The 22,926-nt window shown below is 39.9% G+C and overlaps 1 non-coding gene across 1 annotated transcript; it reads right to left on the reverse strand.

Annotated features, from left to right (window-relative positions):
* Positions 1–14,138: 14,138 nt before the first annotated feature.
* LOC112739809 (small nucleolar RNA R71) lies at positions 14,139–14,242 on the reverse strand. Its single transcript, XR_003170747.1, has one exon. It is a non-coding gene; the product is annotated as a small nucleolar RNA R71 (small nucleolar RNA).
* Positions 14,243–22,926: the final 8,684 nt, after the last annotated feature.

Consider the following 22,926-nt stretch of genomic DNA (forward strand, 5'->3'; position numbering starts at 1 on the left):
TGAAATGGCTTGCATATTTGTATACCATGCCTATTTGCTATTTGAATTATTTGCCTTATATGCTTCTACTTGTGTTTTACTTGCATTGTATATTACCTGTGTTTTCTACTGGGATTGAGGAGGTTCGGAAGGCGGTGGCGATGGGATCGCATGGAGGATCGGTTGGTGAAGGCTATGGGACATTGGTGTTTGATTATAGTAGAAATTCCCTAAGATAGATTACCCGGTTCATTTATGTTAAGGATTATATATTATGCTTATCTTTTTTAGTATGCTTTAAGATTGAAATCTTGTGATGGATATGGAGCTTAGGATTGCCTTTGGCATCCCGGGGTCTTATATCCTACATCACTGGGCACTGTTACCATACTGAGAACCTCCGGTTCTCATACCATATTTCTGTTGTGTTTTTCAGATGCAGGTCGCAACCCACCTCGGTGAGTTGTTTGGTTGGTAACAGAAGCGGAGGATCAGGACATCTTTTTGAGTCTTTTGGTCTATTTTGTATAGGTCTCTCACTTTTGTATTTTGCTTTGCCTAGAGGCGTGTGTATTGAGAGAACAAAACTTGTATAAGCTATTTTTACTGTCTGGTCCTGTATATCTATATATGGCTAGCCGGCTTAAACTCCGCGAGCCGTGGCTAGTTTCCTATGATATTATATACTTATCTTTTGTTATATCTTATATGTTTCTTGTGCCTTAAGATAGCAGCTTTGGTAGAATGTTTTATGCTTTTGAAATCTTGTTTTGAGCTATATCATTCATCGGGCTTCTAGATTATACTATTCTATATATATATATATATATATATATATATATTATGTATGAGCTTAGAACTGTCGTAATCTCTGATTGACATTTGCTTTATGACGCGAGGTAAAGCTTAGGCTAATTAGGGTGTTACATAAGACCTAGAGAGCGGCTCTCTCTAGAAACCTACATCTAAACCTAAAGTGTAAATGAATAAAAAGTGAATAGTTCCTTGATTCGTCCCATTCTGTAGCCTCTAATCTTTATTTTTGGGCTTGAAACTGGGCCAAAAGCAGCCCAGAAATCGCCCCCAGTGTTTTGTGTGCGTCATTTGTCTGCTGCACTAGTGAAGTGTACGTGTCGTCCATGCGTGCGCATCACTACCAGATTCTGAAATCCTTAATTTCTTGTTTTCCTTCCACTTTTGCAGGCTTCTTTTCCATCCTCTAAGATATTCCTGCCTTATAAACCCTGAAAACACTTAACAAACATATCACGACATCGAATGGTAATAAGAGAGGATTAAAATTAGCAAATTTAAGGCCAAAGAAGCATGTTTTCAATCATAGCACAAAATTAGGAAGGAAACTTAAAAATATGCAATTTATATGGATAAGTGTGAGAATATTTGATAAAATCTACTCAATTTAATACAAAATAAACCATAAAATAGTGGTTTATCAATCTCCCCACACTTAAACATTAGCATGTCCTCATGCTAAGCTCAAGAGAACTAAAAGAGTGAAGAGGGATTGTAGGACTTATTAAATGCACCCTATCTATATGAATGCAACTACATGCAAAAATGCTTCTACCTACTTGGTTAAAAATAAATAAATCTTTCAAGAACAAATATGAATTGGATCTCACTAATTCAAATCATAAAATGAAGTATAAGTAGACTTGCAAGAAGAAAGCTCGTGAAAGCCGGAAACAAAGAATTGAGCATCGAACCCTCACTGGAATTGTATACACTTTAATCACTCTAGTGTTTGAGGGTCGATTCTCTCGGTTCTCTACTAATCTTTCTCTCTAAGGTTTGTTCTTCTTCTACCAATTAACAAAAATTTAATGCACGAATACACATATCAAGAGGTCTTTTCAAGGGTTGTAATGGAGTTAGGGTCAAGGTAGGATTGTGATGAGGGAAAAAATGATTCCACACAAACTCACTGGCAAGTGTACCGGGTCGCATCAAGTAGTAATAACTCACAAGAGTGAGGTCGATCCCACAGGGATTGATGGATTGAGCAACTTTAGTATGGTGATGAATTTAGTTAAGCGAATATTTGATGATTTGAGTGAAACCTGATTAACAGAAGTAAAATTGCATGAAAATAAAAGGGAGAAGGTAAATTGACAAAATCTTAAAGTGCAGAAGAAGTAAATTGCAGAAACTTAAAGTGCAAGAAAGTAAAAGTGCTGAAACTTAAATTGCAAGAAAAGTAAACAACTGAAACTTAAAGTGCAAGGTATTAAAATTTGCTGAATCTAAATTGTCAAGAAACTTAAATTGCATTAAGAATAAAGGGATTTGGGTATTGGGATTCAAATTTAACTAGAAAATAGAAGTGCAGTGGATTAAAGAAGTATGAGATGAAGAGAAATTGCAGAAGAACTAAAACAGAAATGAAAAATTGCAGAAGAATCAAAACAGCAAGAAAGCTTAGCTCAATTATGAAATCCTAAAAGAGAAATTTGACAATTGCAGGAGAGTAACAAGAACAGCAAGTAAATCTAGATCTCAATTACTCTCTTGACCAAAAAGTAAAGAAGAAATTGCAGAAGAAATAAAATGAAAACAGAAAAGAAGATTGAGATCCAATTTCCAATTCTTAGAACTATAAAAAGGAAAAGTAAAAGATGATTCTCAGATGAAGAATTTCAGTGGAGTTCTTCAATCTGAGTTCAAAACACAAAACCGAAAATAGAAGTTGCAGAAGAAAAGAAAAATGAACACAGAAAGCAAACTTAGATCTGATCCCAATTCCCCCAAATTCTAAAATTCTAGAAAGGAAAAATAAGAAGAGCTCCAAAGTTTTTTCTCAAATCAAACTTGCTCCTATTTATACACTTTCTATTTTCAGTCATTAAGCACTTGGAGTGGGCTTTTTGGTTTGGCCTTGAAAAAGTGGATCCGAGTGGCAATTGTTTGAAGTGGGTTAGGGGAGTTTGGTGCTCCTTCCAGTGGAGCGCTCCGTTGACTAATTGAGCACTACGTTTACTCCTTCAGCGTGCCCTTTTGGTGCGCATGTTGCCTCCTAGCACTCTCCTAGTGAGCGCTGCGCTCCTTTATTGAGCGCTCTCCCTTGGTGCCAATTTCCTCACTTGAAGCGCGCCCTTCTTCCTTGGCGCTCTCTTATTGAGCGTTAGGCTCCTTTGTTTGAGCGCTGCACCATTTGGTGCGCGCCTTCCCTTCATTAGCACTGCCTTAGTGAGCGCTACGCTCTAATTTTGTGCACTGCTTAGTGCGGATGGCACAAGGCTTCCTCCCCCAAAGCTTGAAATCCACAAAAGAGGTAACTAAGTGAGCATGGCACTCACTTTGGAAGTGAACGCTAGCCTTGTTTGCTATTGAGCGTGGTGCTTCCTTTTTGAACGTAACGCTTTACTGTTTGCTTTGTTTTTTTCTTCATTTCTTCACCTACAAGTAACCAAACAAGCAATCAAAGTCTCACCAATATCACAAGGTCTTTACATCATTCATAAAATTAATTAATTCTAGCATAAACCTTATGATTTTGTGTAAAATAAATGATGTTTGATTGATTCAAAATAATCATGAAATTCCACTCCTACTTATTGTGCAAGAAAGTGCATAAAACCTAATGAAACAAGTGAAAAATGCTTGTAGAACTAGCATAAGATGACTTGTCATCACAACACCAAAATTAAACCTTGCTTGTCCCCAAGCAAGCACTAAACATGAGAAGAAATAAAACAAAACAGAGAAGTATATATGTCCTTATTTAGCAGGTAATAGAATTTGGACTATGGGGTTTTATGCAGATAAGATGCAGCTCAATTATTCTTAGCTGACAGATATGAAATGTCTCTTTGAGGATTCACCAGAGTTGCTGCTATAATGCCTTGTTCTTTTATTGATCCCTGTTAGCTTTTTCTTTTTTTCTTTTGCTTAGAAACTTATTTCTCAATGATAGCTCAGTGTCAAGTGTTGCAGCAGCCTTTTGGCTCAATTTGTCTCAACACCTCTTCAATAATAACAGCTTCCTCTTCTTGTTCCAGCACGAAGCCATGCTCTGTCTTGTCTACTGGAGTTTCTAGTATTTTCTTCATGCTACGCTCTTCATTAGATTGTCCACATGGGGCTGTGGGATGTCCTTGAATGTTCGAACGTCTAGAAGATAATTGACTACTGCTTGCTCCAGTTGATGAAGGGTTGTTTGAAGTCGATTTACTGTTTCCTTGAAGCGAACCTCTGATTCTCGGGGTGATAGATTTGGATATGGCACAGGGGGAAGTGGTGGTGTTTGGGAGTGATTGGACTGGAATTGGGGTAAATGAGGATCATACAGTGGTGAATGGTGAAAAGGAGCTTGTGAGTGTGGTGGTTCGGAGTTATGATGAGAGGATGGTCTATAAGCAAAGGGTGGGGCTTGTTGGTAATTACAAGGTTGTCCACCATGTATAATTGCTTGGTATGCATTGTAGAATGGTCTTTGTCCATAATATCTTGGAGGGTGTTGTTGCCTAAAGGGTTGATCAGATCCTCTTGGCTCCATCCATCTTTGATTGCTCTGACCTTGATGCATGTTCCTGTTATAACTTCCATTCCTTTCAATAACAATAGAACCAAACTCAAAGCGAAAGGGGTGAGAATTCATAGTAGCTAAAAGAAATAAAGAAGGAAAATAAAAGCAAATAAACAAGTAAAAGAAAATATTTACAATAACCAATAATAAGGCACACAATTGCAGTTCTCCGGCAACGGCGCCATTTTGACGTTGGGATTTTATGGTGGTAAAGAATTTTATAAAAACAGTCGCATTGTAGATATAGTCTCTAAACCAACAGAAATCCCTTCGTACAAACGTTTTGGTTGTCACAAGTAACAAACCCCTAAATAAATTGATAACCGAAGTATTCAAATCTCGGGTCGTCTTCTCAAGGAACTGCAGGGAAGTATGTTCTTATTATTGGTTATGGAGATTGTAAATTGGGGTTTTGAGAATGAGGAATGAATAGTTTAATTAGCAATTAAAGTAAATGAAGAACAAGTAATTTAAATGGCAAGTAAAATAAATAAATGACTGTAAATAAACTTTTGGCAAGGTATGAGAAATTAGAGGTCCTATCCTGGCTATCCTTATCAATGATGATGAGAATTGAATCTTAATTCCACTTTGTTAACCTTTACTAAAATAAAGGAAGGTCAAGGGATTAATTGGTTTGATCTTCGAATCCTATTTATTTCCTAAGAAAAGATTGGGATTATTGAATTTCAGTTTAATTAACTAAGATAACAATTATCATTCATGTTTGAGTTTGATAACTCCTGAGTTACTGATTTCTTAACCAAGACCAAAAGAAGAAAAATAAATCTATTGGAATAAAAATGTCTTCAGATGGGAATAACAATAATGTAAATAAAAGAAAGCAATAATAAACTGAAATACCTCAAATAACATTAATTCAAAAGAGTAATCTGTAACATGGATGTAGCATAAGCCAAATAGGCAACATAACTAATATAAGCATTAAAGTATCTAAAAATAAGAGATAAATATAAAGTAAAAGAACATTGAACCTGGGATCGAGAGTCACTCCTAAAACTAAGAAAAATCCTAAATCCTAATCCTAAGAGAGAAGAGAGAGGAGAGAACCTCTCTCTAAACTAAATCTAAATCATGAAATCTAAACTAAAGTGGTGTCTCTCTGAATGGATGCATTCCCCAACTTCATAACCTCTGGTCTATGCTTTAAGGACTTGGATTTGGGCCAAAAAGAGCTTCAGAATTCGCTGGGAGCATTTTCTGCAATTTCTGGTGCGTGGCCTCTGTCACGCGGTCGTGTCAGTCATGCGACCGCGTCATATGTGTTCTGCTTAAGGCACGCGGTCGTGTCAGTCATGCGGCCGCGTCGCTGCTTCTTCGCGCTTGGCATGCGTCCGCGTCGCCCATGCGATCGCGTGGATGCCAGTTTCTTCACAAACTCCATTTTATGCTTTCCATCCATTTTTGTATGTTTCCTTTCCATCCTTTAAGACATTCCTGCCTTAGAAGATCTGAAACTACTCAACACACAAATCACGGCATCGAATGGAAATAAAGGTAATTAAAATAATTAATTTTAAAGCATAGGAAACATGTTTTTCACATACATCACATAATAAAGAAGGGAAAGTAAAACCATGCAAATAATATGAATAAGTGGGTGAAGGATTGAATAAATCACTCGGATTAAGCACAAAATATATCATAAAATATGGGTTTATCAACCTCCCCACACTTAAACAATAGTATGTCCTCATGCTAAGTCCAAGAGTAATGTTAGGTTGAAGTGGTGGAATGTCATGCAATGCAATCTAATCTAAATGCAACTACCTAGATGAATGATGCATCATGCAATTCTAGTTTTTATTCACTTGTATATAAAGCTTGCATGTGGTTGAATTAATTCACATTCTCAAGGAGTCATATATATATATATATAGCCAAACCTTAGATAATTGATAAAGTGCCTTTACAATTGAGATGAAAAAAAAAACATTTTATAAACTTGCAAGACAATTAATAATTTCAACAGAGATATATGTTAATGAGCTATTGAACCCTCACTGGATTTTGTGTTTACTCTCTAATCACTCAGTGTTTATTGGGTTAATCACTCTATTCTTCTTTTTATCCTTACTTTCTTTAACTTTGTTCTTCATCTAACCAATCAACAATTATAGAATATAGACATACCAAAAATCATGAGGTCTTTAGTAAAGGTTGTAATGGGGCCAAGGTAAAGGTAAGGGTATATCTATAAGGCTAAGTGAGCTAATAAGTGAATCCTTAATTAGTCTAAGATCTCACATAACATACATACTTTCTGAAGCAAAGCTTCTTTACCTATTTTCCCATATTTTCCCACTTTGGATGTCACATGCTCATGTTTCAATATTTATTATTTTTATCCCATGTGCATTACTTTATTTCTCATTTGGGGAATTCTTTTGTGTCCCCTTTATTTAAATACTGAAGAATATATATATATATATATATATATATATATATATATATATATATATATATATATATATTAATGCACATGGTAATTCAGTTAATTTGATTTCACATGAGCATGCTTCCCAAAACTCTTTATTTTGAATTATTTTATTCTTTTCAACTTTTGTTTTCTATCTTTTGTTTTTATCATCCATGTTCCCAATAGGTTTTTTCACATTTAAACCATACATACTTCCTATCTTAAGCTAACCAAGGATTCAACTTGGGATTTTTATTTTGTTTTTCTACTTAAGGCTAGTAATGTGGTTTATAGAAAAAAAAAGGGATTTAAAGGCTCAAGGGGGCTAACAAGGGTGATGTAAAAGGTAAGCTATTTTGGGATAAGTGAGCTAAAATCAAATAATGGCCTCAATCACTCTCTTGGTATGTATTTCTATTCTATAATTGGACATATAGATTAAAACAAAGTAAAGAACATCAGAATAAAAAAGAAGGGCGGAACACACATGAATAAAATATTATGGTTTGAATGTAACCATACAATTAAGCTCAAAACTCACAGGCTGTGTGTTCTCTAGCTCAAAAATCATTTATCAGTTATGTATTTCATGCAGGTTTAGTTAAAAATTCCCATTATTCTCAATGTAAAACTTATATTGAATGGCTTTAAAGTTCTAGTGTTTCTCCTTGATGAAATATTGTTAACTAACTAACATGTAATGCTATATATACAAGGTGTGTGGATTGTTTCTATTGTGTTCAAGTTCCTAGTTTACTTCCTTTTTATATTTTTCAATTTAAACTAAGCTATCTTATGTTAAAAAGGGTAAACTTTTCTAATTAATCCACAATTTCTATAACTAATAAGTTAGAATTGCAACTAAACTAAATAGCTAAAATATGAACTAAAATGCAACATGTAGAATAAATACATAAAAATAGTAATATATATAAGTACTGAGAGAATAAAAAATAAAAATAAAGAGAAAAATACAGAAAAGTAGCAAAATAAATAAAAAGAGTATGTAGTGGTTCACCAAAAAAAGAATGCCAGAGATGGCGACCTCCCCACACTTAAAATGTAGCATCGTCCTCGATGTTCACTCAAGCAGGGTGTGAAGGGGTGTCATCACGGGAAGGGTGGGTAGCTGAGGTCTCTGTGGTGGTGGTCTGAGGATCAGCCTGCTGCAGAGGAGGTGCTGACTGGATAGGGATCTCGGGGTCTACAGCCTGAATCTGAGGCGGAGCCTACTGATGTGATGCTGCCTGCTGGGTGCCTGCCTGCTCTGCCTCGTGATGTGGATGAGTCTCTGCCTCGTGATCATCCGCCTCCTCCTCAGATGCCTCAGATGGTGTGTCAGGCTCGGAGGGGATGTCGCCAGAGTGTATCATCAACTTCAGGTGCTCATAGCGTCGCTTGTTGCGACGCTCCATCTGGTCAAGCCGTCGAAACGGCGGTGCACTAGATGATAGATGGGCTCTGGGGCAGGTGGAGGTACAGTGGTGGTGGCAGGGGTAGCTGTGGAAGAAGAGGGGCCGGCAGATGGTGTGGCTGTGTCAGCAGTAGCAGTGATGAATGGAGGTCTGTAGCCCAAAGCCAGAAAGTTCCTACTGTGAGGGATAATCTTCTTGCATTCTGCAGCAGGTGGCTTTTCATCAGCATCCTCCCAAGGCACGTCAGCTCGACGGCCTAGCTGTGTAACCAGGTAAGGAAAGGGAAGAGTGCCTCGGACGTGGACTCTGGCCATATAGTACCGGATAAAGCGTGGCAGGTATAGGTCCTTACCCTCCATCACACATCAAAGGAGAGTAATCATAGCGGCTGGTATCTCAGTCTCGTGAGTACTCGGCATAATGAAGTTGCTAAGTATCTGATGCCATAGCCGAGCCTCATCATTCAGGTAAATCCGCTTGATTCCCTTTGGCATGGTGGTGTTCTGACCCATAATCTAAGGAACAGTCGGGTCAAGGGCTATCCGGGCCTTTGCTGCATCCCAATCAAATAGCATGAAGCGCATATCCTCCTCAGCTTTCTGATAACCATCCAGCTGATCAGTTTTAGGCAGAAGCTTCAGAACTTCTTCAATGGCCTCTTCAGTGACCAGAATCTGCTTTCCTCTAAGGTTCACTGCATCTAGGGAAGTTTTGAAGTAATTGTAGTAGAATTCACGAACCCAAGATGCATTGACCTCAGTCAGGGGTCTTTCTAGGAAGAACCAGCCTCTTTGTTTGATTTGCTCAGAGGTGTATTGCTGGAGTTCTTCAGGGATCTTCAAAGTTCTCTCCAGGTATAGGTTCCTGGAGGCTACAAACACCGGATACCTCAGCTCACAGTATCGGTTTGCAAACTTTACTGGATCAGTAGTAGGGATTAGCTGGTCGGCCTTCTCCTGCGGGGTAAAATTTTTCTCCTGCAAGGAGGCATCATGCATGAGATCTATGATAGACATAGAGGCTTCTCCTCTTTTCTGTTTGCCAGTTGTTGCCTTTCCTTTCCCTTTTATGTGGGAGTCCGACATCCTGAAAAACAGAATTCAAGGATATAATAAAAACAGGAAAACAAGGAGGCAATTAACAAAAGAAGCACATAGTGGCAAAGGAGCAGGAGAGTAATGAATATGAGCTAAGTAAATGTGCATTAAGGATTGAATAGGAGTTAAAAGTTTGAAAAGAAGAAATCACAATCCAAAATGTAATTGAATTCATGTTAAATAGAAAAATTAACATCATGCCATGGTTAGTATGTTAAAAGAAAGTGAAAGAAAATCAGAAGAGAAGTTTTGAAAGGTTAGGTTGGTTAGAATTGAAAAAGAGTTAGGAAGTTAACATTAGTGAGTCAGTAAAAAGCGGGTTAAAGTAAGTGGCATAATGAAAATATTCCAAGTAACAAGTATTCATAGTTAGAAGCTATAAGTAACTCATATCCAAATAAGGAAAACAGGTTGATGATGATTCAAATAGATATAGAAATAGCAAAAATTGGAATCAAACATCAAAAATGCAAATTATGAACCAGGAAATAAAAAAGGATAAGAAAGCATGCCCTGGCAGTCATGAATTGGTTTGGTTAAAGCAGAGGAAAGCAGAGTTCAAAATGCCAAAACCAAAACATGAATGAAAATATTTTATAGAAATTTGGGCAGCATCTCGGCTAAAATTGGATTGTCCCGAAAAATAAACAGCAATCAAATAGTTCATATGAATTAAAATTAAAGCTGCAATTACATATAGGGAATATAAACATGAAAATGCAGTGTGCAGAGCAGCAAGAAACAAGAAAGTACAGCATATGAACATTACAATCATCATAGCAACAGCAGAATAAAACAAGAAACACGAACAGCGCAATTAAACAGACCTAAATCCACTAACCACATCCTAGGCTACCTAACAACCTAAAATCCACAACAACAAGCATATCTAACTAGCCTAATGACGAACATAAACAGAAAAAATATGAATTAACTACGAAGGATAGAAGGGTGGCGTTCGTCGGAACCTGGTAGGCGAATGGAGGAGAGTGGGCAGAAAGGTGGCTGGGGATGACGGCGGTGGCGTCCGGCACGGCGGAAGAGGGTGGCGCGGCGGCGGTGGGTGCTGTTCGAAGGAAGGGAGGGAAAGGGGGTGGTGTAATGGGGGTAGGGGTAATAGGGGAAGGGAGGGGGGAAAGGGGTGGCGCTGGGCGGTGACGGCGGCGGCGGTGGGTGATGCCAGGGCATTTTGGCCAGTTTCACTGACCTTTTCTTTACTGTTTTTAGGTAGTTTCATGCATTTCCTTAGAAAATAAGCTAGTTTTGGGTAGATATTCACTTACATCTTGATTCCAGCATACATTGTGCACTTTACATGATTTCATGAGGATTTTGCATGAATTTAATGACAAATTTGATGTTGCATTTCCCATGACTTGGACTAGAACTTTAATGCACTTTATTGTTTGATTTCAGGACAAAGGATGCAAAGAAGAACCACATTGGTGGCTACGTTAGTTACACTAACGTTAGCACTAACGTGGAATGGGAGTAACTTGCAAAGTTAATGAGAAAAGTAATCACCAATAACGCTCTCGAAGCCATCATTGCCCATGTTAAGAGTCACGTTAACTAAGTTAACGTGAACTCTAACGTGGAAGAAAGGAAAGGGAGCCAACGTTAGTGACACTTAACATTATCACTAACGTTGGACCAAGCTCATAAGTGGCCACGTTAAGAGCCACGTTAACTTAGTTAATGTGGCCTCTAACATTAAGAGGTAAAGGGAAAGCCAACGTTAGTGACATTCAACTTTGTCAATAACGTTGGCCAAGTCACAATAAGCCACGTTAACTCCCACGTTAACCTAGTTAACGTGGAAGCTAACATGAAGAAAGTAGGTGGTCGACAACGTTAGTGACACCAAACATTGTCACTAACGATGGGATTAACCCACACAAGCCCCAATAAGCCATATTAACTCCCACGTTAACCAAGTTAACGTGGAAGCTAACGTGAAGAAAGTAGGTGGTCGACAACGTTAGTGACACCAAACATTGTCACTAACGATGGGATTAACCCACACAAGCCCCAATAAGCCACGTTAACTCCGATGTTAACCTAGTTAACGTGGAAGCTAACGTGAAGAAGGAAGGTGATCGCCAACGTTAGTGACACCTAACATTGTCACTAACGATGGAAGGAGGCCACACAAGCCACAATGAGCCACGTTAACTGCCACGTTAACTTAGTTAACGTGGAAGCTAACGTGAGGAGGAGAGATGATGAGCCAACGTTAGTGACATTCACCTTTGTCACTAACGTTGGAGATGGCTAGCACAGCCACGTTAGAGGCCACGTTAACCTAGTTAACGTGGACTCTAACGTGGGAGCTAAGGGCACATTGGAACGTTAGTGACAAAGGTAAGTGTCACTAACGTTCTCGAAGGTTGGCAAGCCAAAGTTAAAAGAGCCACGTTAACTAAGTTAACGTGGACTCTAACGTAAGGAAGGGGGAGACTTCTCAACGTTACTGGGAAAGGTGAGTCCCAATAACGTGTGCGAAGGACATAGAGGCAACGTTAGTGGCAACATTTGTACCACTAACCTTGAAGTTAACGTGGCTCTTACTCTGGTGAGGAACGTTAGTGAAAAAGGTAATTATCACTAACGTTCTCAAACCCATATTTTCACTGAACGTTAACACCACTAACGTCCTGAGCTAAAGTCTCTGCCCACTTCACACTTTCTTTCTGCAAGTAAAGCCAAGCCCAATGAAGAAGATAACTGCTTCAAACTCAAGATCCAAAGGCCCATACCCAAGACTTGAAGAGCCAACTAGAAGATCAGAAGAGTGGTATATATAGGAGTAGCTTTGAATTGAAAAAGGAGAGTTGGAAATTATAGGGAGCCTCTTGGCATAGAACTACTCTCTGTATTTTACTTTCTCTACACTTCTAGTTTCATCATGTATTCTCCATCTTTGTTTTCATTTTCCAGAGCTATGAACAACTAAACCCCTTTCATTGGGTTAGGGAGCTCTGTTGTAATTTGATGGATCAATACTAGTTTTCATTATTCTTCTTCTATCTTTCCTCTTGATTTTTCTTGAAAGCTTTCGATCTTCATCCAATTGGGTAGTTATCTTAGAAAAGAAGCTATTCAAACTTGGATCTCTTCTGAACCTTGAAAGAGGAATGAAGAGATCATGCTAGAAATGCTTTCTCATGCTGGACCAAATTGGGTTTGGATGGATATGTGACTATAATCCTCTCAATACTTGATTTGGGAAATATATGTGGTATAATCAGTGACCATACTTCATTTCTTCTCATGAGCAATTGACCAAGGAATTGGCTATTGATCAAGATTTGAGAGATTGAATTACAAGGAATCGTAATTCGATCACTTAAGATTTCCAAGGAGATTAATGAGTGCATTGATTGAGGAAGAGATAAAAATGAAATTGATTCGGAGAATGCAACATCTCCTGAGCCCAATGAACTCCCCATTTCTGATCTTACCCATTCTCTTTAATTTCTGTCATTTACTTTTATGAGCAATTACCCCATTCCCATTTAAGATTCTGCAATTTACTTTCCGTCATCTACATTCAGCTCTTTATTTCTAGCATTTACTTTTCTATTATTTACTTTTCTGCCATTTAATTTTCTGCAATTCTCAACCCAAATTCTGATTCGCTCAACTAGAACATTCCTCTAATTAAAGTTGCTTGATTAATCAATCCCTGTGGGATTCGACCTCACTCTATTGCGAGTTTTTACTTGACGACAAATTCGGTACACTTGCCGAAGGAAATTTGTTATGAGACAAGTTTTTCGTGTATCAAGTTTATGGCACCGTTGCCGGGGATTGATTGTGCATCAACAATGATTAAATTGGAGGATCACTAGATTGAGCATTTTATTTTTGTTTGATTTAATTTTCTGTTTGAGAAATTTACTTTCAGTTTTAGTTAATTTCTTCCCTTCCCCTACTTTTTGGTTTTTAGTTATTTACCATTCATTTTACTAACCCACTAACTGTTTGATATATTGCATCACTCACACTAACAACCATTCTAACAGAAATACTTTCTGCATCTATTTTCCTTGCTTGAACTTGTTGGTTGTATGACAAGGAGAAGAAGCGGTGCTTCAACTTCTTTTGATTCTGAACCTGAGAGGACCTTCTTTAGATTAAGGAGGGAAGCAAGAGGAAAAAGAGTAGTTGGTGCTGAGAAAGAGGAGGAATACTTTGAACCAAACATGGAAGAAAACATGGAAAACCATCATGAAGAAGAGACTCACAACCATGGCGGAGGAGGTCGAGCAAATCATGCTGGGGAGGATAGAAGAGTTTTAGGCTCTTACATCAATCCAAACCCAGGAAACTGTGGAAGTAGCATTCAAAAGCCAACCATCTACGCCAACAATTTCAAACTGAAGCCACAGCTCATCACCCTTGTTCAGAACAACTGTTCGTTCGGAGGGAGTGTCCAAGAGGACCCCAATCAACATCTAACCACCTTCCTGAGAATATGTGACACAGTGAAGTCTAATGGTGTTCATCCTGACGCCTATAGACTGCTCTTATTTCCATTCTCACTCAAGGATAAGGCAGCCAAGTGGCTGGAGTCTTTCCCGAAGGAGAGCTTGACAACTTGGGAAGATGTGGTGAACAAATTCTTAGCAAGATTCTATCCCCCTCAACGAATTAATAGGCTGAGAGCTGAGGTCCAAACTTTCAGGCAACAAGATGGTGAGACTTTGTATGAAGCATGGGAGAGGTTTAAGGACCTGACAAGGAGGTGTCCACCTGACATGTTCAACGAATGGGTGCAGCTGCACATTTTCTATGAAGGGCTCTCTTATGAGTCAAAGAAGGCCGTAGACCATTCATCCGGTGGATCTTTGAACAAGAAGAAGACCATTAAGGAGGCCATAGATGTCATTGAAACTGTAGCAGAGAATGATTACTTCTATGCTTCCGAACGAGGGAACACTAGAGGAGTGATGGAGCTAAACAATATAGATGCTCTGCTGGCTCAGAACAAGCTCATTACCAAGCAGCTGGCTGACCTAACCAAGAAGATGGAGAGGAACCAAGTAGCAGCAATCTCCACTTCATCAACAACCCAAGAAGGAGTGAATGAAGAAGCAGAGGGAAGTCAGGAGCAAGTCAACTACATTGGAAATTCACCTAGGCAAAACCATGATCCATACTCCAAGACCTACAACCCTGGATGGAGGAATCACCCAAATTTTGGGTGGGGAAATCAACAAGACCAAAGCCTTGATCAAAGACGCCCAAATCCCAACAATGCAAGCCACCAACATTTCACATCTAGACCATATCAACACCCCCATAACAACACTTCTCCACATCCACATCAAAACCAAAATAACTTACCTCATCCTTCCACCTCTAATCCCGATCTACAATCATTTGATGACAGACTCTCAAGGATTGAGAATCTACTTGAAAGCATAGGCAAGGAGATTCAAGACAACAAGGTGTTCAAGGAGGAAGTGCGAGCCAGTTTCAAGAACCAGGGAGACACAATCAAGAGGTTGGAATCTCAAGTGGGGTATCTCTCTGAGCAAATTCCCAAACCCACAGATGGATTCCCAAGTGACACAGAGAAGAATCCGAGAGGTGAAACAAAGAAAGTAAGATGGGAAGATTGTAAGATGGTCACTATAAGTGATAAGGAGACTGAGGACAAGCCAAGCAAGCTGTCAGAACAACCTGAAGATACCTCAGTAGAGAAGAAGGAAAAAGATCATCAAGAACCGGAAATCTCACAACAGGAGCTGCTGAGACTCTATGCACCTTTTCCCCAACTGCTCAATGGTGCTGTGAAGAAGAGAATATACTCAAGGTTTCTAGATTTGTTTGCATCTCTGCATGTCAACATACCATTCATCAAGACTATTCAACAAATGCCTGCATACATCAAGTATATGAAGGAGCTGCTTCCCAGGAAAAGCTCACTCAAGGGAGGCCAAACTAAAGTGATGAACAAGGAGTGCAGTGCCCTCATTCAACCACAGTTTCCTACAAAAAGAAAAGATCCAGGGAGTTTTCATGTCCTCTGTGCCATAGGAGAAATAATGTTTGATAAAGCACTCTGCGATTTGGGAGCAAGCATCAATTTAATGCCCTTATCCCTGGTGAAGAGGCTGCAGATCAATGAGATAATGCCCACAGATGTAGTCATCATGCTGGATGACAAAACTCAAAAACAAGCAATAGGAGTGGTGGAGAATGTATTGGTAAAAGTTGGGAAATACTTCCTCCCAACAGACTTTGTCATATTGGACATGGAAGAGAGTTACACTCACCCAATCATATTGGGAAGACCATTCCTAGCTACAGCCAGAGTACTCATAGATGTGGAGCGAGGGGAGTTAATATTAAGGATTCATGATGAACGACTCAGCTTCAATGTCTTCAAACTCTCACAAGAAGCAGACCAAGAGAACAAAGAACCAAGCGAAGATCATAATGGGATACTAAAAGAGGAAGCAAGCACTGAAGCACAACCAGCCCATATAGGAAAGCCCTTGGTTGATGAACAAGGAAATAAGCAGTTGTCACAGCTCAAGGAAAAGTTGGAGGAACCTAAATCACCAGAGACATGTGGGGACAACAACAAAATTTCCTTAGAAGAAGAAATCACAAAGAGCAAGGCAACATCAAAAGGGACAAAGAAGAAGGTACCAAGGGGGTGGAGGAACAAGAAGATTCCTACAGAGGACTTCTCTCCAGGGGATAAAGTGATCTCAGCTTACTTCCCAGATATCCTCCCTAATCTCCCCACTGTACCATCTTAGTTACCTAAGGTCTTCGCTATCAACAGAGTTCTCTCCTTGGAACATGTAGAGATCATTGATACAACCAATGGATATAAGTCCACGGTAAGAGGGGAGGACTTCAAGCATTACCAACCACCCTGATGAGGGAGAAACGTCAAGCTAGTGACGCTAAAGAAGCGCTTCATGGGAGGCAACCCATGTTTTATATACTTTTAGAAAATAGTGAATAAGTCAATATTCATGAATCCTAACCCAAACTTGACAAACACTTGGTGAAATCCTTATATTGCAGTATATAGTGAAGAACAAGTTTGGTGTTCAAAGCGTGCCAAGAAAGCATGAATGCAGCTGAGAGCATGCTAATCTTGGAGCTTTGAACAGAACTTTTCATCACAGTGCTCCAAACTAAGTTTGGTGTCACCCCATGGTGCCACCAATGTGCATATAAGGATACACAGTTAGTTAGAATTCATGAATAAACAATCTAATCTTTTCTTCTTTTTATTATTCTAGCCGTAAAGTTTAAAATTTTTTTTATAATATTAATTCTTACTTTTCTTATTTTATCTTTATAGGGAAAAGGAGAGGAACATTGAAGGAGATTGATTGGACAACTAAATGAGAAGGGTTCGGCCACTTCATGAAGAGAAACTACACACTTGTCTCAAGAAGGAATGCATTGGAAAATGTTGCCATGCAACATTGAAGAAAGGAGAATCTTGAAGGCCGAACCAATAACCCTCATAAAGTGATGATCCTTGTCCTTTTTCCATGCACAACCCCAACCGTCCATCAAGCAACCATTCCATCAATCCACACCCTCCATTCACTCACAATCTCCCTATATAAGTGAGTCCTAGTGCATACTTACTCCTCATACTCAAATTCCCACTCTCCACACTTCACACTTTCGGCGTCCAAAAACCTCTTCATCACACCTCATCCTAACCAACCAAATTCCTCATCTATCCTTACCGTCCAATCCCCTCACACAGCAACTCAAATTCATGGCATCGTCAAGCTCCAAGAGGCAAAAAAGGAAGGAACCAATGGAGAGCATTCCTTTCGATGAGAAGAGATTCAAAACTGCCTTCCATGAACGAGAATTTGAGCGGATAAAGCTCAAAAAGATACTGCCCGAGTTGACCTTCCAATTCAATGAAGACGAGTGCCCACAGATTCAGGAGAAAATTGAAAAAAGAGGGTGGCAAAGGCTCACTGATCCAGAGGGGAAGATCAATGCAAACCTCATCAAAGAGTTCTATGCAAATGTGGTTAGAGAAGACAAAACCAGGGCTCCAACCTTCAAAAGCTATGTAAGAGGAAAGGAGGTAGACTTCAGCCCAAATGCTATAATAAGAACTCTTCAGCTGAAATCACCACATTTTGATGAGCCCAGTTATCATGCAAGGATAAGTAAAAGCCAAGACAATGATGAGCTCACAGAAATCGTGACTGACATCTGTGTTATAGCAGCTGACTGGGAAAGGTATGTAGATGGGAGACCCCGGTTCATCAAGAGGGGAGACCTTAGCTCAGAAGCCAAGGGGTGGTTTGAACTCATGAGGAGGTCTATCCTCCCAGCTGCAAATAATTCAGAGGTCAATATTAATCGAGCAACTATGGTACATTGCCTAGTACAAGGTGGAGAAATCAATGTGCATTAACTGATAGCTGAAGGAATTCAAGATTCAGCTGAGAAGCTTAAATCAGGTGCCAGACTTTGGTACCCCAGCACCATTCTCAGATTGTGCACAAAGGCCAAGGTGGTCTTTGAGGATAGCAATCCAAGCTGGGTGAACCCTGGGAGGCTAATGACAATCCAGCGTCTGGTCTATACTACACCTGCTCAGCAACAAAGAAGGCCACAAATAGGGAAGCTAAAAGCGAAAGAAGGAGCTCACCAAGAGAAGCATCATCAGGAAGAATACCAACAAGAAGAGCATCATGACCCAGCCGACTTGAATATAAACCACCTTCTAAGAGCCATTGAAGATTTAGGGACGAGACAGATGGAAGGACAAGAGCAAATACTAAACCTTCAGTCCAACTGGATGAGCCGACAAGAAGAATGGCAGAAATAACAAATGGAGCAGTAACAGGAACAATACTCCCAGCTCACTCAAGCCATCTACCAAGTTACTGAGAGGCAAGAATGTCAAGATAAGCACTTGCAAGAACTCAATCAGCGGCAAATAGCTCAGATGAAAGCATTCAATGAGTTCACTGTACTTAATGAAGGACGGCAACTACATAGGGAGGAGTTCAACATAAACACTCAGGCCAAGTTGAACTACATGTCTAGTCATATGCATCATCTAAACTATGCTATCCCTACATATGATGAGGTCCAAAAAGATTTTGTAGAACAAGAAGAAAGGAAGGTGAAACAGCAGAAGGAAACACTAAAGAAGAAGATGGAAGATGGTGGTTTCTGGAAGAAGTTGATTGGAAAAAGCAAAGGGAATGGAAGTACGAGCACTCAAGAGGGACACAAGGAGGACAAGCAAAGAGGAGAGCATGGGCAACCACATGAGTAAAAGGTGGTGGAGTTCCTTCTTTGGTCCATCTTTTTCTATGCTTTGAATAAGGAAGATCTTGTATGAAATAGAACCTGCTTCCATAATAGTTTGAACCTTTTCAATTCTGTCTTTTAAAGTTTTTTTGTTGAATAGGTCTATGTTTGCTAGTCTCTATGTCACTGCATCATCTCTTTACTTACTTGTATGCTTTTCCCTTTGAATCAAATGAAAAAGAGAATGTGTATTTCAAAAGATCAGAGAGGAGTTCATACTATGGAGTAAGTTCATAAGTTTATGGTATAGTCATAAGTTAGCTAAGTTGGTTCAACCATAAGGTGGGAATACAACTATCTGTCAGGAAAACTATGCTTGAGACACACCCCATGAGACTAGCTAAATAAGAAGATCCTAATAAGAAAAAGGGAAAGAACAATAAAGGTTGAAAAATAAAAGAAAAAGAGTAAGCAATAAGGCTAGGCACCAATGGTTTTAATCTTGAGGCATGTGTCTGTGGTGCTCTTGTGTGAGGGATCTACTTGGATGAATAAGCTCTTAGGGGTGCCTTATCACTTGGTAACTTGGGTTAACTAACTCGGGATTATCAGTTGAAAGTCCACTATCAAGAGTAACCTTCACTACAGAGCATTTAGTAACCCAAAGGGGTGCTGGACACCAAGGTCTCAAGAAAAGAAAATAAATAAACTATATGCCTGTGGTGTGTATGTATGGGGGAAAGAGACTTGAGGGAGTAAGTCCTTAGGGGTGTCTTAACACCTAGCACCTTGAACCAACTGGTTCGGGAGTGTTGGCGGAAAGCTTATCTTAAAGAGTCGCCCCCTTATAGAGCACTTAGCCTAAGAACACAAATAAGCCCTGAAATAACAATAAAAGGATCAATGAATAAAAGTCTCATGGGATGCAACCACAGTGAGTGTTCTAGGACATGATAAAGGTCTGAAAGCCAGGAATGAACCTAAGTTGCTATGCATGAAACCACCATAAAACCAGGGGCAAGACCTCCACAAGAATGACTCATTTCTCTTGGCATTCCATTCATCATTCTCTTGTTCTAGTACTTGGTTAGGGACAAGCAAGCTTTAAGTTTGGTGTTGTGATGCCAGGGCATTTTGGCCAGTTTTACTGACCTTTTCTTTACTGTTTTTAGGTAGTTTCATGCATTTCCTTAGAAAATAAGCTAGTTTTGGGTAGATATTCACTTACATCTTGATTCCAGCATACATTGTGCACTTTACATGATTTCATGAGGATTTTGCATGAATTTAATGACAAATTTGATGTTGCATTTCCCATGACTTGGACTAGAACTTTGATGCACTTTATTGCTTGATGTCAGGACAAAGGAAGCAAAGAAGAACCACATTGGTGGCTACGTTAGTTACACTAACGTTAGCACTAACGTGGAATGGGATTAACTTGCAAAGTTAATGAGAAAAGTAATCGCCAATAATGCTCTCAAAGCCATCATTGCCCACATTAAGAGTCACGTTAACTAAGTTAACGTGAACTCTAACGTGGAAGAAAGGAAAGGGAGCCAACGTTAGTGACACTTAACATTATCACTAACGTTGGACCAAGCTCATAAGTGGCCACGTTAAGAGCCACGTTAATTTAGTTAACATGGCCTCTAACGTTAAGAGGTAAAGGGGAAGCCAACATTAGTGACATTCAACTTTGTCACTAACGTTGGCCAAGTCACAATAAGCCACGTTAACTCCCACGTTAACCTAGTTAATGTGGAAGCTAACGTGAAGAAAGTAGGTGGTCGACAACGTTAGTGACACCAAACATTGTCACTAACGATGGGATTAACCCACACAAGCCCCAATAAGCCACGTTAACTCCCACGTTAACCTAGTTAACGTGGAAGCTAATGTGAAGAAGGAAGGTGATCGCCAACGTTAGTGACACCTAACATTGTCACTAACGATGGAAGGAGGCCACACAAGCCACAATGAGCCACGTTAACTCCCACGTTAACTTAGTTAACGTGGAAGCTAATGTGAGGAGGAGAGATGATGAGCCAACGTTAGTGACATTCACCTTTGTCACTAACATTGGAGATGGCTAGCACAGCCACGTTAGAGGCCACGTTAACCTAGTTAACATGGACTCTAACGTGGGAACTAAGGGCACATTGGAATGTTAGTGACAAAGGTAAGTGTCACTAACGTTCTCGAAGGTTGGCAAGCCTACGTTAAAAGAGCCACGTTAACTAAGTTAACGTGGACTCTAACGTAAGGAAGGGGGAGACTTCTCAACGTTACTGGGAAAGGTGAGTCCCAATAACGTGTGCGAAGGACATAGAGGCAACGTTAGTGGCAACGTTTGTACCACTAACGTTGAAGTTAACGTGGCTCTTACTCTGGTGAGGAACGTTAGTGAAAAAGGTAATTGTCACTAACGTTCTCGAACCCATATTTTCACTGAACGTTAACACCACTAACGTCCTGAGCTAAAGTCTCTGCCCACTTCACACTTTCTCTCTGCAAGTAAAGCCAAGCCCAATGAAGAAGATAACTGCTTCAAACTCAAGATCCAAAGGCCCATACCCAAGACTTGAAGAGCCAACTAGAAGATCAGAAGAGTAGTATATATAGGAGTAGCTTTGAATTGAAAAAGGAGAGTTGGAAATTATAGGGAGCCTCTTGGAATAGAACTACTCTCTGTATTTTACTTTCTCTGCACTTCTAGTTTCATCATGTATTCTCCATCTTTGTTTTCATTTTCCAGAGCTATGAACAACTAAACCCCTTTCATTGGGTTAGGGAGCTCTGTTGTAATTTGATGGATCAATACTAGTTTTCATTATTCTTCTTCTATCTTTCCTCTGGATTTTACTTGAAAGCTTTCGATCTTCATCCAATTGGGTAGTTATCTTGGAAAAGAAGCTATTCAAACTTGGATCTCTTCTGAACCTTAAAAGAGGAATGAAGAGATCATGCTAGAAATGCTTTCTCATGCTGGACCAAATTGGGTTTGGATGGATATGTGACTATATTCCTCTCAATACTTGATTTGGGAAATGCATGTGGTATAATCAGTGACCATACTTCATCTCTTCTCATGAGCAATTGACCAAGGAATTGGCTATTGATCAAGATTTGAGAGATTGAATTACAAGGAATTGTAATTCGATCACTTAAGATTGCCAAGCAGATCAATGAGTGCATTGATTGAGTAAGAGATGAAAATGAAATTGATCCAGAGAATGCAACATCTCCTGAGCCCAATGAACTCCCCATTTCTGATCTTACCCATTCTCTTTAATTTCTGTCATTTACTTTTATGAGCAATTACCCCATTCCCATTTAAGATTCTGTAATTTACTTTTCGTCATCTACATTCAGCTCTTTATTTCTAGCATTTACTTTTCTGTTATTTACTTTCCCGCCATTTAATTTTCTGTAATTCTCAACCCAAATTCTGATTCGCTCAACTAGAACATTCCTCTAATTAAAGTTTCTTGATCAATCAATCCCTGTGGGATTCGACCTCACTCTATTGTGAGTTTTTACTTGACGACAAATTCGGTACACTTGCCGAAGGAAATTTGTTATGAGACAAGTTTTTCGTGTATCAGTGGGAGGTGGTCACGGAGGGCAGTGGCGGTTAAGGGGGAAGAAGAAGAAAGAAGAAGAAAGAAGGGGGAAGGAGGAAGGGGGGTGGGTGGCGGCGGGGTCTGGGTGGTCGGCGGCGTCTGGCGGTGGCGGTGATGGTAGCTGGGTGGTGGTTGGGGGTTGGAGAAGAAGAGAGGGAGTGGAAGGGTTTGGGGAGGGTGTGCGACTGATAGGGTTCGCATGACTGGGGGGTTATAATTTGAATCCACGCGATCGCGTGGTGCACGTGGTCGCGTGGTTGGGCTGAAATGGTGGTTGACGCGATCGCGTGGGGCACGCAATCGCGTGGAGGGCAAAAAGAGTAAATGACGCGATTGCCTGGGACATGCGATCGCGTCGCTGGAATTTATGCTAAACGCACGAATCCAGCGTCGTTTCAGCGCAACTCTCTGTCTCCTTTTGGGGTGTTGTGTAATCCAATGCGACGCGATTGCGTCGCTCACGCTGTTGCGTGGGATTGATGTTGTGCAAGTGACGCGATCGCGTGGGTCATTTGTACGAAACGCACAATGGCCGCACGATTCTAGC

The sequence above is a fragment of the Arachis hypogaea genome, chromosome 13, assembly GCF_003086295.3.
Source record: "Arachis hypogaea cultivar Tifrunner chromosome 13, arahy.Tifrunner.gnm2.J5K5, whole genome shotgun sequence".
NCBI classification, from domain to species: domain Eukaryota; kingdom Viridiplantae; phylum Streptophyta; class Magnoliopsida; order Fabales; family Fabaceae; genus Arachis; species Arachis hypogaea.